Genomic DNA, 18971 nt, shown 5'->3' on the forward strand with positions numbered 1-18971 from the left:
TGCTGCTAGTGCTCCATCATTATAAACAGAACTGAGATATGGTGTCCCGCAGGGCTCAGTACTGGGACCTTTACTGATTTCACTTTACATGCTCTACTGGGATCTGTCATTAGAAAACATCATGTTAATTTTCACTCGCATGCAGATGATACCCAGTTATACCTTTTTTTTTTAGACCAAATGAACTTTCTCCGATGTTGTCTCTAATTAGTTGTGCTAATGAATTAAAGGAGTGGATGGATGAAAATTACTTGTCTTTAAACACTGACAAAGCAGAGATGTTAATTATTGGAGGGAATGATGTTGATCGCAACAATATTTTGTCATCATTTAACTCAGCTGGAATCACCATTAATTTTACTGAATCAGCCCGCAATCTAGGCATTACCTTTGACTCTAGCATGTCATTTACAGCACACATTATAACATTTTCCAAAACATGTTTCTTCCATCTTGAAAATGTTGGGAAATGAAGGCGTTTTCTAAATATGCTGTATACTATGAAATTAATTAATGCATTTATTTCTAGTAGGTTTGACTACTGCAATGTGATGTTCACTGGATGTTCAAACTGTTTAATATACAGCCTCCAGTTAATCCAAAATGCTGCTGCAAGAATTGTTACAAGAACAAGAAAATACAAACAAATAACTCCAGTTCTTAAATCCTTACACTGGCTCCCGGTAAAGTTTAGGGCAGATTTCAAAATCCTACTTTTAACGTATATAGCGTTAAATCACCAAGGTCCAGCTTACTTATTTGAATTTATTGTGACTTACAAACCAGAGTTCACATTAAGATCTTAAGATGCCGGTCTGCTTATGATTCCAAGGATTAATAAAATAACAGTGGGAGGTCGTGCCTTTAGTTACAGGGCCCCTAAACTGTGGAATGGTCTGCCTGCTACTGTAAGAGCTTTTAAATCCCAACTGCAGACTCACTACTTCAGATTAGCAGACACCTGACTAGAGCTGCTGATTAACTGCACAGACTGCATCTCTTTTGTTAGTCATTAGCACTAAAACATAAGTAATATGATAGTTATAATTTGTTACTAATCCTCACCTATTTGGTATCTCTTCTCTGTACTAAAATGTGGCACTTGGTGCCACTGCCCAGCCTCCAGGTTGTCTGTCTGCCGAAGGAAACGTCATCTCTGATGGAGGAGCAGTGGAATCCTTGAGTAGAAAGGTCCTTTCATCATATTGGACAGCCCACCACTGACTCAGCTATGGGAAAGCCAAAAAGGGGGTAGGCAGAACAAATCTGAATCGTATTATGTGATATCATCTAATCTTGCATTTTCCTCTGCACTTGTAATATTACAATTGTACTATTGTATTTTATTGAGGATTACTTATGTTCTGTTTCTGTGTATTGTATTGTGTTTACCCCTTTGTTGACACCCACTGCACACCCAACCTACTTGGAAAGGGGTCTCCCTTTAAATTGCCTGTCAAAGAATTTTTCAATTTTTTTCCCTACAAGGATTATTTTGGGGAGTTTTTTTCTTGTCTTCTTAGAAAGTCAAGGCAGGGGGGGCTGTCAAAAGAAAAGGCCTGTTAATACCCATTGCAGTACTTCTTGTGTGATTTTGGGCAATACAAAAAGAAATTGTATTTTATTGTAATCATGGTGGTAGGCTTTTGGGCTTTAACCCGATAATAATGGGTGATAAATTGAGATGTACCCTCAATTAAGAATCAGTCCATTAATAATAAATACAATCTAAAAATCAATAACATTACCAATATGAAGAAGTTCAGAATTACCTATGCATTAGGGTGGTGTAGTAGTAAGCACTGGTAACAGCATTGTGGATTTGGATCCTGTATCCGTGTGGAGTTCTGTTTGTATCTGCATGAGTTTTCTTCTCAGTACACCAGTGTTCCTCTCACAACCCAAAGTCATGGAGGGTCAGTTAATTCAGTAACTCTAAATTAACTCTGTACGTATGTTTGTATTAAGATGGACCTGTGTCCCATCTCTGGACTCCATGCTGGCAGGTTAGGTTCCTCACTCCATTGAACCACGAGGTAAAAGAAAGATGTTATTCTACTGAGATTATTTAATAATTCCACAATTCATTCCTGTCCTGACCCAGGGGATGCACAAACCAGTGTGTTTTTTTGTGCCAGTCCCACACCCGGATAAATGGGGAGGGTTATGTCAGGAAGGGCACCCGGTGTAAAATTTTGCCAAATCAATACAAATTTCCAAACCGGATCGGTCAAGCCCCGGCACTGGGTGGTAGTGAAGAGTTACCAGACATATGGGAAACTATAGCAGATATAGTAAGGGTGACAGCAAGAAGGGTGCTTGGTGTGACATCTGGACAGAGGAAGAAGGAAAAGGAAACCAGGTGGTGGAATGGGTAAATACAGGATAGTATACAGAGGAAGAGGATGGCAAAGAAGAAGTGGGATAGTCAGAGAGATGCAGAAAGTAGACAAGAGTACAAGGAGATAAGGCGCAAGGTGAAGAGAGAGGTGGCGAAGGCTAAAGAAAAGGCGTATGATGAGTTGTATGAGAGGAGGACACTAAGGAGGGAGAAAAGGACCTGTACCGATTGGCTAGACAGAGAGACTAAGCTGGGAAAGATGTGCAGCAGGTTAGGGTGATAAAGGATATAGATGTAAACGTACTCACGAGCGAGGAGAGTGTGTTGAGCAGATGGAAAGAGTACTTTAAGAGACTGATGAATGAAGAGAATGAGAGAGAGAAAAGGTTGAATGATGTGGAGATAGTGAATCAGGAAATGCAATGAATTACCAAGGAGGAAGTAAGGACAGCTATGAAGAGGATGAAGAATGGAAAAGCCGTTGATCCAGATGACATACCTGTGGAAGCATGGAGGTGTTTAGGAGAGATGGCAGTGGAGTTTTTAACCAGATTGTTTAATGGAATCTTGGAAAGTGAGAGGATGCCTGAGGAGTGGAGAAGAAGTGTACTGATGCCGATATTTAAGAATAAGGGGGATGTGCAGGACTGTAGTAACTACAAGGGGATAAAATTGATGAACCACAGCATGAAGTTATGGGAAAGAGTAGTGGAAGCTAGGTTAAGAAGTGAAGTGATGATTAGTGAGCAGCAGTATGGTTTCATGCCAAGAAAGAGCATCACAGATGCGATGTTTGCTCTGAGGGTGTTAATGGAGAAGTATAGAGAAGGCCAGAAGGAGTTGCATTGCGTCTTTGTTGACCTGGATAAAGCATATGACAGGGTGCCTTGAGAGGAGTTGTGGTATTGTATGAGGAAGTCGGGAGTAGCAGAGGAGTATGTAAGAGTTGTACAGGATATGTACAAGGGAAGTGTGACCGTGGTGAGGTCTGTGGTAGGAGTGACGGATGCATTCAAGGTGGAGGTGGGATTACATCAGGGATCGGCTCTGAGCCCTTTCTTATTTGCAATGGTGGTGGACAGGTTGACAGATGTGATTAGACAGGAGTCCCTTTGGACTATGATGTTTGCTGAGAGAGATGAAAAAGAGAGTGCAGGCAGGGTGGGATGGGTGGAGAAGTGTGTCAGGAGTGATTTGTGACAGACGGGTATCAGCAAGAGTGAAAGGGAAGGTCTACAGGATGGTAGTGAGACCAGCTATATTATATGGGTTGGAGACGGTGGCACTGACCAGAAAGCAGGAGACAGAGCTGGAGGTGGCAGAGTTAAAGATGCTAAGATTTGCATTGGGTGTAACGAGGATGGACAGGATTAGAAATGAGGACATTAGAGGGTCGACGTTGGATGGTTGGGAGACAAAGTCAGAGAGGCGAGATTGCGATGGTTTGGACATGTGCAGAGGAGAGATGCTGGGTATATTGGGAGAAGGATGTTAAAGATAGAGCTTCCAGGGAAGAGGAAAAGAGGAAGGCCTAAGAGAAGGTTTATGGATGAGGTGAGAGAGGACATGCAGGTGATGGGTATAACAGAACAAGATGCAGAGGACAGAAAGATATGGAAGAAGATGATCCGCTATGGCAACCCCTAATGGGAGCAGCAGAAAGAAGAAGAAGAATTCCTGTCCTGATCTTAAGTTCAACATTTGGTTGACTTCATTGGATTTTCAAGAGCATGACTGTCTGACCGAGCTCAACAGGGCTGACCAAATTGGAGCACAGGTAAAGGTCTGAGATGATGTTAAAATCCAAGCCATTTTCTGTGTGGAATTTGCATGTTATCACCAGGTTGTCTGGTTTTCCTTTCATATCCCCTAATACATGTATATACAGTAAGTTAACTGGTGACTCCAAATTGGCCCAATGAAAATGTGTATGTGTGTGTGTTTGTCGAGTCTTATGGTGAACTGGAGTAGAAATGTTCAAAGGCATAAAAAACTCATCTGCAGAGAGATTAAAAGACACAGTTACGGTTAGAAAAAAGTGCTTCATACTTCCAAAAGGGTAGCCAGCTTCTAAGTTGAAGATGACCTGCATCATTTCTCCACAGCCTCTCGGTTAAATGTTACATTTTTATTTTTTTTAATTTGTGTAATTCCTCCATCTCAATACCGTAGATATATGTAGAATGTAACTAATTATTTCCACTTTGAAAAGATAAAAACTCGCAGCTGATAAAAATACAGTGCTTTAATTAAATGGAGCTCCAAAACAATTACGATAATCCTAAAGAGCCTTATGAATGGCTATAAAATCAATTGAAAAATATTAATAACACAAGACAAATCAATTCATCTCCAGCAGTAAAACAGAGCAATTCAATATAGCCATATAGAGAATTTGATCCTTTGCTTTCAGTGATATTTAGCCAAAGAATAGAGAGTGTTATTGACAAAGCATAATGAAGGAGATTTAACATGCTTTAGATTTTTTTTTTTTTTGCAAGCAAGAATCAAATGAATGTTAGACAGATAGCATCTCTAACACACTCCATGACAGACCTGGATCTTTACATATGGTATGAAAACCCTTGTCCACTTGTGAGGAAAGGTCAAGACCATTGGCAGTGGAGATCCATAGAAGCCAACCTCCATATGGAAGAAGGCAATGTATGACGATGATGGTGATGGGAAGAGAAAATAGCATTAGGCACAAGGCAGGAAACATGCATGTGAAGACGTCAGTCCATCATAAGACCTACTCATGCACACTATGACATGGTGACAATTTGGAATCGTCACTTAATCTAGTTATGGAAGGAAAGCCAGAGCAACTGCAGAAAAACCCAGCGGACTTGCAACAAACAAGTAAATTCAACACAAAGACACAGAACTTCAACCTGAGATGCTGGAGCCATGAGGCAGTAGTGTGCCACCCTGTTTTTTCCAAGACTTCATTTTTGAGTAATTTCTTGGTGTTTCTTTGTTAGCAACAATACTTGTTTCTTCTTCTTCTTTTTCTACTTCTTCTTTCGGCTGCTTCCGTTAGGGGTTGCCAAAGCAGATCATCTTTTTCCATCTCTTCTGGCATTTCTTTGTTAGCAACAATACTTGTTTCTAATCAAAGGTTTTTGAGAGCGCAGGGCATAATCGCTAACATCCACGCTTTTACATTAAAATACACAACAAATAAGTCATCTGCTATTATATAAGAGAAAATGATTTATAATGATTGTTTAGGAATTTTTGGAACATTTTTTTAAATTGATTTTTTTTTAGTTTTGATGCATTTTTCCAAGAACTGCCAGCAATATTCCTGGTGACCATTTCTTAACAATTCATTAGTTCAGCCCCTTAAGGCATTTCAACTCCTTGCTCCTTTTTAATGTCTAAATCATTTGAGCAAACCACTCTGTCAGTGCTAACTACAATAAAAATAATGACCATGTTAAGTTTCTGTATTTTTTTATGGACAGATCTAAATGGTTACGACACCCATGGCATCGAGACAACTCGATCAAACATGCCAGTACCCTCTAGGGCATGTTTTCAAAGTATAACAAAGACTGAGGCTGGCCTCAAATCATGTACTCTAGTTAAACCTACAGCAAACCTCAGATAGCATTCTGGAAGAAATCACGATAAACATAAAGTTGATTAATGACTGGTCAGCTTCTTTTAAAGCAGTGTGAGAGAATCAGAACAGGATTAGAAAATAAAATCATAATGAAAACATTAGTAAGAAGGGAATGTCCTGCATATGTCTAGCAGGACATGTCCAAATCTGACACACTAAGAGATTAAAAATAAAAGGCTGAATGTGTCTGTAATTCTTTAAAATTCTCTACAGCATTGGTATGGTTGGGTGGCACAGTGGTGTAGTGGTTAGTGTTGCAGTTCATTAGATCCAGGATTCAGATCTCACACCTGGTCATTTTCCTTTTGGAGTTTGCACATTCCCTTTGTCTCTGCGTGGGCTTTGCTACAGATACCCTGGTTTTCCTCACACAATCTCAAATCCACTACATAGTTAAAAGTATATGGACACCCCTTCAAATTGTCGAGTTCAGGCATTTCAACCACACTCACTGCTAACGGGTGCATAAAACCAGGCACATAGCCATGCAATCTCCTTTGACAAACACTAGATCTGCTTCAGTCAACTGTAAGTGCTACTATTGTGAAGTGGATTCATCTAGGAGCAACAAGGCCTCAATCACAAAATGGTAGGCCACGCTAACTCAGAGTACGACCACTGAGTACTGAAGCGTATAGTGCCTTAAAACCACCTATCGTCATAACTCATAGAGCTCAAAACTGCCTTTGAAAGCAATATCGACTCACTAACTGTGCGTTGGGAGCTTCTTGAAATGGGCTTCCATGGCCAAGCAGCAGCACACAAGCTTAAGACCACACTGCACAATACCAAGTGTCTGCTGGGGTGGTGTTACGTAAGCCACCGATAGACTCCAGAGCAGTGGAAATGTGTTCTCTGGAGTGAAAAATCACATTTCACTATCTGGATTCTGATGGCCGATTCTGTGCTTGGTGGATGGCAGGTGAATGCTACCTTCCAGACTGCAAAGTGCCTACTATAAAGTTTGGTGGAGAAGACATAATGATCTTGACTTTTTTTCAGGCTTTGGGCTAGGCTCCTTGGTTCAAATGAAGGATACTGTTAATGCATTTTAGACTATTGTGAGCTTCCAAGGTTGTGGCAACAGTTTGGGGAAGTCCCTTTTCTGTTCCAGCGTGTATGTCTCCCCTTGTACAATGCCATGTCCATGAAGACATGGAAGATCTTCAGTTGCCTGCACAGAGCCCTGACCTCACCTTTGGAATGATTTGAATTGGAAAGCCAAGTGCGAGCCAGGTCTTCTTGTCCAACATGACCTCAGGAATGTTGTTTGGACTGAATCGGTATTAATTCCCATAGAAACACTCCAGAAGGCTTTTGGGAAGGGAAGAGTAGAATCTGTTATGGCCACAAGGAAGGTGGTGGATTGGTAATTCAACAGTTTGGAATGGGATGTTCAATAAGATAATATGATGGTGAGGTATTCACAAACTTTTGCCCATATTGTGTGTATGTGCATGTTAAGCTAATTGGCAATTTGAACCTGGCTGAGTGTGGGTTGTGTGTGTGTGTATGTGAATAGGCTCTGTGCTTGACCCTGTAAAGCAAGGAAAATGCTTTTAAAATAACATCAAGGACACATTTTTTCATACAAAATGTTATTAGTCTTCTATTTGAGGTGGGCAACTTAACTAACCATAGGAGTCTGATGGGCTAAATGGTGGATAAGTGGGTTAGATAGATAGATAGATAGATAGATAGATAGATAGATAGATAGATAGATAGATAGATAGATAGATAGATAGATAGATAGATAGATAGATAGATAGATAGATATTCTTTTCTTACTTATTTACTTGCATCTCAATATTATAAATATTCTACTGTCATTAAATTTTAATAATGACAATTTAGATATTACTTTCTGAATTATTCTACTCAGCTGTCACAGAATTATTTTTATGGAACCATTTAAAAGATAATTTTTCAAGCGATGTGTTATGATATATAGAACTGAGTAACCCTATGCATGTCTATTCTTTAATCTTTCTTTTTGGTGGGCGGACAGCTTTCTTTGTGGCAAATTAATATAATGATTATCTCGTATAACTATATACAAATCATTTTCAGCAGACTTATATAACTTCTTAACAGGAGAAGGCCAGAGTTTTTCCAGCTGAGGTGGGGTGGTCCTGCTGGGATGACAGGAGTCTTACGGAGATTTTCACGTAAGACAAACACATACACACAACTTTGAGATGACATAAAAGAGAATATAAGGATAGAATCAAGTGGGCCTTCTAATCAGAAAACCGAGTTAAAATCTAATAAGAAAAATTAAGTATACTTATTTGGAAATCATTGCAGGAATTGTGTTTAAAAATCCATTACCTAACCAAGGCAGAAGCAGTGCGTATAAAAAGTATTCACTGCCTTGGAAGTTTTCACTTTTCATTGTTACACATTGAATCACAGTGGATTTAATTTGACATTGATCAATAGAAAAATATTTCTTAATATCAAAGTGAAAACAGATCTCTTCAAGTTGGCCTCAATAAATAAAACAAAAAAATGTTTGCATAAGCATTTACCCTCTTTAAGTCATATTTAGTACATACAGAAAAAGGCTATTATGGCTGCCGAAGTGTGTGGCTGCGTCTCTGTCAGTTTTTCATGTCCAGACGCTGCCATTTTTTCTGTTCTTCTTTGCAAAACTGCTCAAGCACCGTCAGGTTTTATGGAGATTGTGAGTAAACAGCCTTTTACAAGTCCAGCCACAAATTCTTGAGATCTGGACTCTGACTCAGTCACTGTTGTTTTTAAGTCATTCCCATGCAGCTTTGGCCATTTGTTTGAGTTTGTTGTCTTGCTGAAAAACAAATCTTCTCCAAAAGTGCAGGTCTCTTGCAGACTGTATATCCTCCAGTATTTCCCTGTATTTTGTTTTATTCATTTTACCCTCACAAGCCTTCTAGGGCCTGCTCCACAGAGGCAATCCCACAGTATGCTTTACGGTGGGGATGGTGTGGTTTTGATAATTTACATTTGTGTTTAGTCTGATGGCTAAAAACCTCAATCTCTGCCTCATTAAATCAAAGAAAAAAGACAAGCTTATATACAATTTATTTTTGTATGGCTCAAAATCACACAAGGAGTGCCGCAATGGCCTTTGACAGGCCCTACCTTTTGACAGCCCCCAAGCCTTGACTATCTAAGAAGTAAAAGAAAAACTCCCCAAAGAGAGACCCCTTATGTCGTGTGCTTTTTTTTTTTTTTTTTTTTAACAGTGGCTTTTCTCTTTGACACTCTCCCATAAAGCTGCAATGTCCGAAGTACCTGAGCAACATTTGTTTTGTGCAGTCTCTCCAATCTCAATCACTGGAATGATAAAAAAGAAGCACTAGAAAGAGTCCAGAGAAGTGCAAATAGGCTGATTCGGGAATAAGAGGGATTAAAAAAGGTGAACCTCTTCAGTTTAATCAAACATAAATTAAGAGGCAACATGACTGATGGGTTTAAAATCATGACAGCAATTAGTACAGTAGATCAAGACTCTCACTTTAAAATGAGTTTAATAAGAATGCTGGGACACAGCTGAAAACATATTAAGGGTATATTTTGCATACACACACTGTAAGAACGTTTTTCTTCATACAGAGAATCAGACACATGGGAAAAGTTACCATGTAGTGTTGTACAGAGTGGAACTTTAGGGACCTTCAAAACTCAGCTTATTTTGGAGAAATTAGATGGATCAGATTGGTGAGATTTGTTGAATGGCCTGTTCTTGTCAAAATTTCTCTAACATTTTGATGTTCTAACAAAAGCTTTTGTCATGGATGAACCAGAGACTTCAGCTTCATCATGCTTGGCTGGCAGTGTTGTAGTGGATACAGAAAAGGAACAGCAGGTGAAGAAGAGCAATGGCAGTAGGAAAGTAATACAATCCGAGTATATTTTTATGGAAGTCTGTAATTCAATATAAAAAAACAGGCAAACCAAAACATGCAAAATATCCAAACATGAAGTAAAACCCCATAGTGGCACTCAAAGCTGGCCTTTGACAAGAGCACACTACAGGGATGAATTCTCCCACTGCACGTTATTTAATATGTACTGTATGTGTCTCTTTAACTAAGTCAGCAAGTCCTGATATTCCGTATTGATTCCAAACAGAGAGACACTCAATTGTAGAACAGGCAGAAGCAGAGACGGATTATGCCGATTTTTCTTTGTGTCCATCTATTATTTTAATTCCTAAAAACATAATGTTGCTAATGAATACTTCAGAGTAAGACACTCAGTTTTTAAAAAAGCTTTAGTGAAATGTTTACAGCTATTGAAATGAACCACTGCACGGCAAAATGCATACATTTGCAGAACTACCTGATGATTGGTACACCCTCTTCGACTTGTAGCTTAAAATCTATTGCCCATCATGCAATTCTCGTCTGATTCTCGGAAGTATTTCTGTGATTATTCTCCAGGGACAATGTCTCTGGCAGTTCAAAGTCATATTTTAACATCATTGTGTGTGATTGTGTGTGGAGTAGCTTCATACTGGTGTCTGCATCATGGATTCCTGCAGTGCCTATAAAAAGTATTCATCCCCTTGGAAGTTTTCTCATTTTACTTTTATTCAACATTGAATCAGAGTGGTTATAATTTTTTTTTTTTACACTAATAATAATAATTCATTACATTTATATAGCGCTTTTCAAGATACTCAAAGCACTTTAATGGTGGGTGAAGTGGCTCCCCACTCACTGTGTAATGTGCAGCATCCACTTGGATGATGCAATGGCAGCCATTTTTGCACCAGTACACTTACTACACGTTAACTGTTAGGTGGTGAATGGGTGAGAGGAAGAGCCAATTAGAGACAGGGGATGATTAGGGGATCAGAATGACCAGGCTGTGTTGGACAATTTAGCCAGGACATCGGGACACACCCTGCTCTTTACAAAGGATGCGTTGGGATCTTTTATGACCACAGAGAGACAGGACCTCAGTTTTACATCTCATCTGAAGGATGGCGCCTTTTTTTACAGCACATGTCCCTGTCACTGCACAGGGATCCACATTCAGACAACAAGATAAGCACCCCTGCTGGCCTCACCAACACCTCTTCCAGCAGCAACCCAAGCTTATTCCTGGTTGGTCTCCCATCTATATTTATAGGTATTGAAATGAACCACTGTTGGTGGGTCCTGAACAAGTTTAGCTGCAGGTGGATGACCTGTTCTGAAGTGCATGCGGTATAGGTACTGGCTAAACTGATCAACACTGATCAACAAAAAGAGTCTTTAAAGTCAAAGTGAAAACAGATTTCTGCAAAGTGAACCAAATTAATTACAAATATGAAACTCAAAATAACTGATCATGTAAGTATTCATCTTCATTAATACAACACATCTAAATCATCACTTGTGTGTTACTAATGGTTTTAGTAATCACAGAATTGGTTCAATGGAGATCACCTCTCTGGGGTTTCAATTGATTGTAGTCTAAATACGCCTTATCTGGATAGCACAACTTGAGGTGAGTGAGCATGGTGGCCTAACCCAAACAGTGAAGAAACAACAACACTCTAAGCAACTTCATGAAAAGGTGATTGAAAAGCACAAGTCAGGGGATGGACAGAAGAAAACACCCAAGTCACTGAATATCCTTTGGAGTCCAGTTGAATTAGTCATTGTCACACATGTACGATTAGGAGGCAGTCAAAGAGCCTAAAGGTGAGTAAAACATCGCGAGATAAGGGGATGTCACGTGGTACTTACCTGAACTCTCTTTTGCCAACAGGAAACAAGAATAAAATTAATCCCGCAACTTCCAGGTTTTCAAAATGGCCGCGATGACGTCACTTCCAGCCAATATTGATGACGTCACTTCCGGCACCCACAAACCACCTCACTTCCGGCTCCTCAAAATAACACCACTTCCGGTTCCTGTTGCCACATCACCATTTTGCCAACCATTTCCTGTCACATGTTTTTTTGTTCTATAAAACCACCATTTTGTTTCAGTAATGTTGTTCATTGTACTTTCAAGACTTTGAATCATTGCATTTTTCAATATTGTCTGCACGACAATATACGGGAACGGTCCCCAAATCTTTATTTTGTATTTGTGACTTTCTTTTTCGATCACATCATTAAGAAATGGAAAGAGTCTGGCACGGCTGTAAATCTGCCTAGAGCAGACCGTCCAGAAAAACTGAGTGATCAAGGAAGAAGAAGACTGGAGAGGGAGGCAAAAAAGAGATCTCTGGTAACTTTGAAGGACTTACACTGTACAGCAGCAAGTTTGGCCAAAGAACAATTGTTGCCCAGGTGCTTCACTAGTTGCAGCTTTAAGAGAGAGTGGCACAGAAAAAAAAATGCACATGACAGCTCATCTACAATTTGCTAGAAAGCACATGGGAGACTCTGAAGTCAGCTAGAAGAAGGTCCTGTGGTCTAGTAAGACCAAAATTGAGCTCTTTGACTATCAGACTAAGCACTGTGTTTCAACATTGCACACTATTAAGTACACACCATCCCCATGTAAATCATACTGGTAGCAGCAACACGCTATGGGGATGCATCTCAGCATCAGGCACTGGATAGTCACGAGAAGAGCCACTGTAAGAGCCATTTGCTAGTTATTTAAGTTATATTAACACTTTAAGGGCTAATTATTTTTTCTTCCTTTTGGGCTGAACATTTTTCTAAAAAAACTCAGTTTTCTAAAAAGCACACAAAGCAATGGATTCACACATAAATCAACATCAAATACTTATTTACGATAAATGTCACTGTTTTATGTTCCAGGAGCCCCTACAGTAGGCATATTCACATACGTATTACATACGTGCTTGCCCCATCACTCATAAGCTGAAAGGCACTTTCTGGTAAAAGACGGCTTTAGTAGCCAAGGGGTTGATAATCTGCAGTGTCCACCAGTAGGCCGTGTCATTTGGTGAAGTCCAGTTGCCAGCTTGTCTCTCCCAGATCGATGTCTGTGTAGCCCTCCCAGGGCAAACATTTTCGTTGGCACGTCAGCTGCATGAGCGTGTCCAGCACTACAATCAGCTGGTGAACGGTCAGCTGATGCAGGCACCTGACTTTCGTTTTTGATCTCCAGATCACTTGTATCAAAATCAGGGTTTCAACATCAAGTCAGCAAGTCTAACAGTCCTCTGAGCTAAGAGGGTCTACCTATAACATAACGGTGAGTTTTATCAGCATTTACAGCTTGCTTTCGCCCTCTGCCCCTGATATCCATCCTCAACCCCTTGTGTCAACAAAAGTCGACATCCACCCTGAAAGAGTTAAATGTTTGCCTATATATAAGTGTATGGTCTATGGGAGGTTTTTATAACCCCAACAAGTTGAATTGAATTGGTATATTCTAACTATTTCTAGCCCCTCTGACCACAGGTTAGTCTCAGTTAGTGACCTGCCTTGCCATAGGAAGGCACACAGTTTCAAACCGTGCCTTAACATGCTCAGTTGTATGTGCAGAGCCTAACGTTTAGAACGTACTGAATGTGAAGTCAAGCATAGTGAAGTAATTCATGCTTAAGTATAGAAACAATTGAAGTTGAACCACTTGGACAGAGGCAGTGGTGTTGTAAGAATTATGTTTCCGGACTTCTCTAGTGCCTTCAATACCATCCAACCTCTGCTCCTTAGGGACAAGCGGACAGAGATGGGAGTAGATTCATACCTGATGGCATGGATCGTGGACTATCTTACAGACAGACCTCAGTATGTGCGTCTCAGGAACTGCAGGTCTGACATTGTGGTCAGCAACACAGGAGCGCCGCAGGGGACTGTACTTATTCCGGTCCTATTCAGCCCTTATACATCGGACTTCCAATACAACTCGAAGTCCTGCCACATGCAAAAGTTCGCTGACGACACTGCTATCGTGGGCTGCATCAGGAGTGGGCAGGAGAAGGAGTATAGGAACCTAATCAAGACTTTGTTAAATGGTGCGACTCAAACCACCTACAACTGAACACCAGCAAAACCAAGGAGCTGGTGTTGGATTTTAGGAGGACCAGGCCCATCATGGACCCTGTGATCATCAGAGGTGACTGTGTGCAGAGGGTGCAGACCTATAAATACCTGGGAGTGCAGGTGGATGATAATTTGGACTGGACTGCCAGTATTGGTGCTCTGTGCAAGAGAGGACAGAGCCAACTATACTTCCTTAGAAGGCTGGCGTCTTTCAACATCTGCAATAAGATGCTGCAGATGTTCTATCAGATGGTTGTGGCGAGCGCCCTCTTCTACGCGGTGGTGTGCTGGGGAGGCAGTGTAAAGAAGAGGGACGCCTCGCACCTGGACAAATTGGTAAGGAAGGCAGGCTGTATTGTAGGCATGGAGCTGGACAGTTTGACATCTGTGGCAGAGCGATGGGTGCTCAGCAGGCTCCTGACAATCATGGAGAATCCACTGCATCCACTAAACAGTATCATCTCCAGACAGAGGAGCAGCTTCAGTGACAGACTGCTGTCAATGTCCTGCTCCACTGACAGACCCACACTATGCGACTCTTCAGTTCCACTTGGGGGGGGTAAACGATAACATTATACAAAGTTATTGTCTGTTATACCTGCATTGTTATCACTCTTTAATATTTTTTTTTATCAATATGCTGCTGCTGGAGTATGTGACTTTCCCCTTGGGATTAATAAAGTATCTATCTATCTATCTAAGAAGAAAATTTTCCTTTTTTGCCTTTTATTCTATGTGTGTAACAACTCATCACTATTCTTGTGTGGATTTGCTTGAATTTTCACTAAACCTTTTTAAAAACGAACCTTTTTTGGACTGAGAGATTTCTTTTGGCATGCATCTGACCCATGCTTGATCCTGCCTTACTTACCAGCAGCTACAGCCAACTGTTAAAAAAGCACATGGCATCCCGGCTAGACACATCTAAACTAGACTTTGGCAGAAAATGCATGGGGATCTCTGAAGTCAGCTAGAAGAAGGTTCTTTAGTTTGACGAGACCAAGACTGAAGTTTTTGACCTTCAGACTAAACACCAAAAAATGCAAATTATCAAAAACATGCCATCCCCACCGTGAAGCATGGTGTCTGCAGCAACATGCTGTGGGTATGCTTCTCTACAGCAGGCCCTGGAAGGCTTTTAAGTGTAAAATGAATACAGCAAAATCCAGGTAAATCCTGGCCTCTACAAGACACCTGCACCTTGGGAGAAGACAACAACCCTAAGCATAAAGCCTGAGCTACTCAGGAATGGCTTAAAAAAACAAAAGAACATCGTTAATGTCCTGGAATGGACTGGCCGAGTCAGAGCCTAGATCTCAATCCAGTTGAGATTTGTGGTTGGACATGAAGAAGGCTATTCACTCATGATCCCAATGAAACCTGACAGAGCCTGAGCAGTTCTGCAAAGAAGATGGGGAACAATTACAATATCCAGATGTTCAAAGCTAAGATAGACCAGTGCACACAGACTCAAGGGTGTCATGGCCTATGTGGTTAATTATTTTGTGTTTTATATTTGTAATTAATTTAGACCACTTTTTCTGAGGTTTGTATTCATGTTCTTAATCAATTTCAAAAAAGCCAAATTAAATTCACTGTGATTCAATCTTGTATTATAAAGTTCTATCTATCTATCTATCTATCTATCTATCTATCTAACCTAACCACAAGGGGGCACCAGAGAGCCTCAAACCTCAGACACACTTCCAACTCAAATACAGTAATCCCTCCTCCATCGCGGGGGTTGCGTTCCAGAACCCCCCGCGAAAGGTGAAAATCCGCGAAGTAGAAACCATATGTTCATATGGTTCTTTTTATATATTTTAAGCCCTTATAAACTCTCCCACACTATTATAAACATTTCCCGCACAATTATACAGCATAAACCCTTTGTATTCTCTTAGATATTAGGTAAGATTCGTTGAAATTATGTATGTAAACACAGTTTATATACAGTAAAACCTAAATATTATTTTAAAGATATCGAGCGTCTCCGATATCACATATGTTACAGCCATTACGACAGACAGGCCACCAGCAATAAATACGTACAATGCAAGAAAAATTGTATACAGTAAAATGTGTGTACAGTGACACTAAACTATGTACATGTAATAAGTACTGTACATAGATAATTAATTATGGTTACTCACCAACAATGACACGACGACTTGTCCAATAACGATGAGTTTAATTTTACTGTACAACAAAGGATAGCGTTACAGCTCTTCTAAAGGAGCCTCTTCAGGCGACTGTGTAGCACCGCCGTTGTTCTACTTCCAGCACTCTTCAATCCAAATCCCTAAAGCAGATTCCATCCAGACTACTGCCTTATCACGTCCACTTGCAACTTGTTTTGCCCCCTGGTTAAAGAACACTGCGGCCGTAGATCATATATGCTTTTCCTCCTTTTTAAATAAAAAGAATCGTGGACTCTTTGATGCTGTAATGGTGTCCTGCAGCGGTGCAGCTGTTCCCTTCCTTCAACATATCCAAAACTTTTACCTTTTCTGCAATCATTTGCATCTTCTGTTGGCGCTTGGACATGGCCCCTGAAGCAGTAGCAGGAGCATGTTAATGCTGAATGAGTGAGATGAGACTTCCTGGTTAATGCAGCACTCCGTCGCTGAGCCAATCAGCACACAGGAACTTAACTGTGTGCTCTGATTAGGTAGCTTCTCAGTCATCCGCCAATAGCGTCCCTTGTATGAAATCAACTGGGCAAACCAACTGAGGAAGAATGTACCAGAAGTAAAAAGACCCATTGTCCGCAGAAACCCGCGAAGCAGCGAAAAATCCACGTTATATATTTAGATATGCTTACATATAAAATCCGCGATAGAGTGAAGCCGCGAAAGTTGAAGCGTGATATAGCGAGGGATTACTGTAAAGGGTTTTAATTGAGCCCCAACACCTTTGTCACAGGTATAATAACAAAATAAAGCACCAAGCAAAATCCTCCTTCCTCCTTTGCCTTCCGACTTGGACTCATTAAACTGAGGCAGCAGGCTTTCTTTTAATGTCAACCCAGAAACTGCTTCTGGTCTCCTCTTCAAGTTGCCCGCGGAGTATTTTGGGGTCATGTGGCAACCAGGGTAGTTCTCCCTTGTCATTGCCCTCTGGCACTCCCCAAAGAACCTGACGGGGTTCCGTTTCCAAAATACATTAACCCTGCGGGTATCCTAATCAGGTTTAGCCCCGAGGAACACTGCCAATGGCCATGTGAGGAAATGTCCTGTTTCTGGCAAATTCATTCTCTAGGTCCTTCCATTATGGCCTCCTGGATGTCTAAACACCCCCCCACCCAAGGGCACCTACACAATCTATCTGTCTAATAATAAAATGTGAAAATGTTCAAAAAGTTGAATACTTTTTATAGGCACTGTACATATACAGAAGAGTTGTCATTATTGTGATCACCCCTTCTTACATTACCTATCTTTTGAAGTCTGGATTAGAATGTTTTTGGGGTACTCCTAAAGGCTCCTCTTCCAGGCTCTTGCTATTCTCTTGTCATCTCACCCAAGTGCGCTATTCATAGAAGCGACATGCACATCTGGGTCTCATTATAAGTGCTAATTAACCCCTAATTATAGTGCCAACATTCTGACAGCATATGGAAATTTACAAAACTATTTAGTGTACTTGTACGATGGATGGCTGCCAAACATTCCTTTATGGTGCTTAAATACAATTCTAACATAATATACTGCATGTCTCTCTGTAGCCCTATCCAAGACAAAAGCATTGATGAGAATGGACATTTCATGTTTTTTTTTTTTTGCCTTTAGTGTTGTTTTATTGATTAAAAAAAAATTAAGGTGAATAGTAATATTATAAACACATTATCATACACTATAAAATTCATGGCACATTTGAATTAGAGGGAGGAATTAATGGATTAATTAATATCAATCAATTAATTAATTATAAGGTCTGCCTTTGGCAATGTCAGTAATTAATTAGACAATCTGGTAAGCCTTCCACATTTCTCTCCAGCCTTTTGATTTACAGTATATCAGGGTAATGGAAGCATACCTGTTTGAAGAAACAATTAAACTATTGATTGATAAACAGAAGGATTATTAAAAGATAACCACCCATAAATTGATGCAAATGATGTGGCATAAGATAGACGAGACAAATGAACATGCCCAGACGGGGGTGTGGGGCAGACAAGGTCTCTTAGACTGTGACTGTATCGGACTATGTCTCTTATAACGGACCGTGGACCTCCAGAGGTTTATTTTCTTCAGTGACTGGAGTTTTTGCTTTCCTCTCCTCCGCTGTCAACTGGCCAGAGATCAACAATTACAACCCCAACTCAGAGAATGTTGGGATGGATTGGAAAATGCTAATAAAAACAGAAAGCAGTGATTTCAAAATTCACTTTGGCTTGTATCTCATTACAAAGAGAATAAAGACAAGATATGCAATGTCATTTTTTGGTAAATATAGTAATTCTTGCCATTAAGGGTCTGCAACACATTCCAGAAAAGTTTGGATGGGACAATTTAGGGCCAATAATTTGTTTAAAAAAAAAAAAAAAAAAACTGCTATGAGTAGAAAGAGATGAAGTTTAACATGTGATTGGAATCATGCTGTGTTATAAACGCTGCATCCAAGAAAGGCCTAGTCGTTTAGGAGCAAAATGGGCTGAGAATTGCCAGTTTTCTCACAAATGCATGATAAAGTCATTCAAAAGTTTTAAAAGAAAGACAGATCAGAAGGAATTTGGGTATTTTACCCTCAACAGTGCATAATATAATCAAAAGATTCAAGAAATCTGGAGAACTTTTGGTGCATAAAGGATAAGGGCACCAGCAAAAGCTGACTGCCCATGATCTCCAATCCCTTAGATGGCACTTCATCAAGAACCATCACTCATCAATAAGTGACATAAGCCACATGGGAGTACTTTGACAAACCTTTATCAAGTAACACAAATTATAATTACATCCACAAATGCTGGTTACAACTATACTGTGGGAAGACATATGTTAACAGTGTCCCAAGCTCAAAGGCACCACACAGTGGAAAAGTGCATTGT

This window comes from Erpetoichthys calabaricus, chromosome 8, assembly GCF_900747795.2.
Source record: "Erpetoichthys calabaricus chromosome 8, fErpCal1.3, whole genome shotgun sequence".
Classification (NCBI taxonomy): Eukaryota; Metazoa; Chordata; class Cladistia; order Polypteriformes; family Polypteridae; genus Erpetoichthys; species Erpetoichthys calabaricus.